General features: G+C 28.7%; 1 protein-coding gene across 1 annotated transcript in view; it reads right to left on the reverse strand.

Annotated features, from left to right (window-relative positions):
* Positions 1–1,270, reverse strand: part of LOC137646510 (uncharacterized) — a 145,056-nt gene that overhangs the window by 17,897 nt on the left and 125,889 nt on the right.

The following is a 1,270-nucleotide window of genomic DNA, read 5'->3' on the forward strand; positions in this document are numbered from 1 at the left end:
ATATATATATATATATATATATATATATATATATATATATATATATATATATATATACTTTTGTTAGACACATGACTCCATGTATTCGAAGTCTTCGGCATTTTTCGTTTTTTAACAATGTCGGTGCAATGCCGTGTATAACCCACTGTGATGGCAATAATTACGAAATGGTCATAGTGTCATCTGTGAATACCATTATCCTTTTGAGAGGAAAAGAGAGGATTAAAATAGGGGATGCTACTTCATTCCATTTAAGATATAAACTTAGCTGCTTGATCTTTTATCTTATGGTACAATACATTTCCGTGATAAATTCTTGAAACTCTCTTGGGCAGCTCAAAGATATCCGAAGCGCTAGACTTATGTACTGGATTAAATAGCAGTTAATTTTCATTCATGATAATAATATGCATTAATTTTACCGCCATTGTATTTGATTGAATATACATTATTTTTCATTTCTTATAATAATCTTTGGAAATACATTAGGAAACTAGTATATACTTTTAAACTAAAATCTTATTTATTTATTTATTTATTTATTTTTTCTTTTTGTATAAAGTAGTCCCCCAAACAGACTGCAATGTGGAAGAATTATGTAGTATTGAATATGATAATTTTCGATCTTTTGAAATAATATCCAGAAATGTATTATAATTCTAGTACATACTTAATTAAACTGAAATTGTATAAACATAAATATATTGCACAAAATAGTAACCCCAAATAAAGGGAAAAAAAAACTAATTTTGAGTTTACATTGGTTCAAGTGCATGACCCCTAATTTGCACCATGCACCAATTTGATCTCAATAGCTATTGTACTGGATTGAATATCAGTTAATTTTTTTTTTTTTTTTTTTTAGATAATATTAGGACATGTATTATAAAACTAGTCTATACATGTTCTTAAACTAAAATTTTATGAAAGAAAATGTATAAAGTAGTCCCTACAAACCATGGCATTGTGGGAATGATTATCAGAAAAATACTGTACAGGACATACAGTAGAGACTGTGGCAAGACTCATAAATCACAACAGCGGGTTCCGCTATCATAAAAACCCAGTATGCAGAACAGATTGCATCCAAGGGTACTTGAGTTATTAGGCAATAATTCTTTTCACCATTTACGTCGTGGGAAGTATAGAGTAGGATCATGCTATTTCTTTCGTTTTGCAAAAATTGAAGGAATATTGCACACGAAAAAGAAAAAGAAAATGGATATGTGAATATCTTTGTACAGCATAAAATCTTGTTAAGAATGATTTT

The sequence above is a fragment of the Palaemon carinicauda genome, chromosome 9 (genome assembly GCF_036898095.1).
Source record: "Palaemon carinicauda isolate YSFRI2023 chromosome 9, ASM3689809v2, whole genome shotgun sequence".
Lineage (NCBI taxonomy): Eukaryota > Metazoa > Arthropoda > Malacostraca > Decapoda > Palaemonidae > Palaemon > Palaemon carinicauda.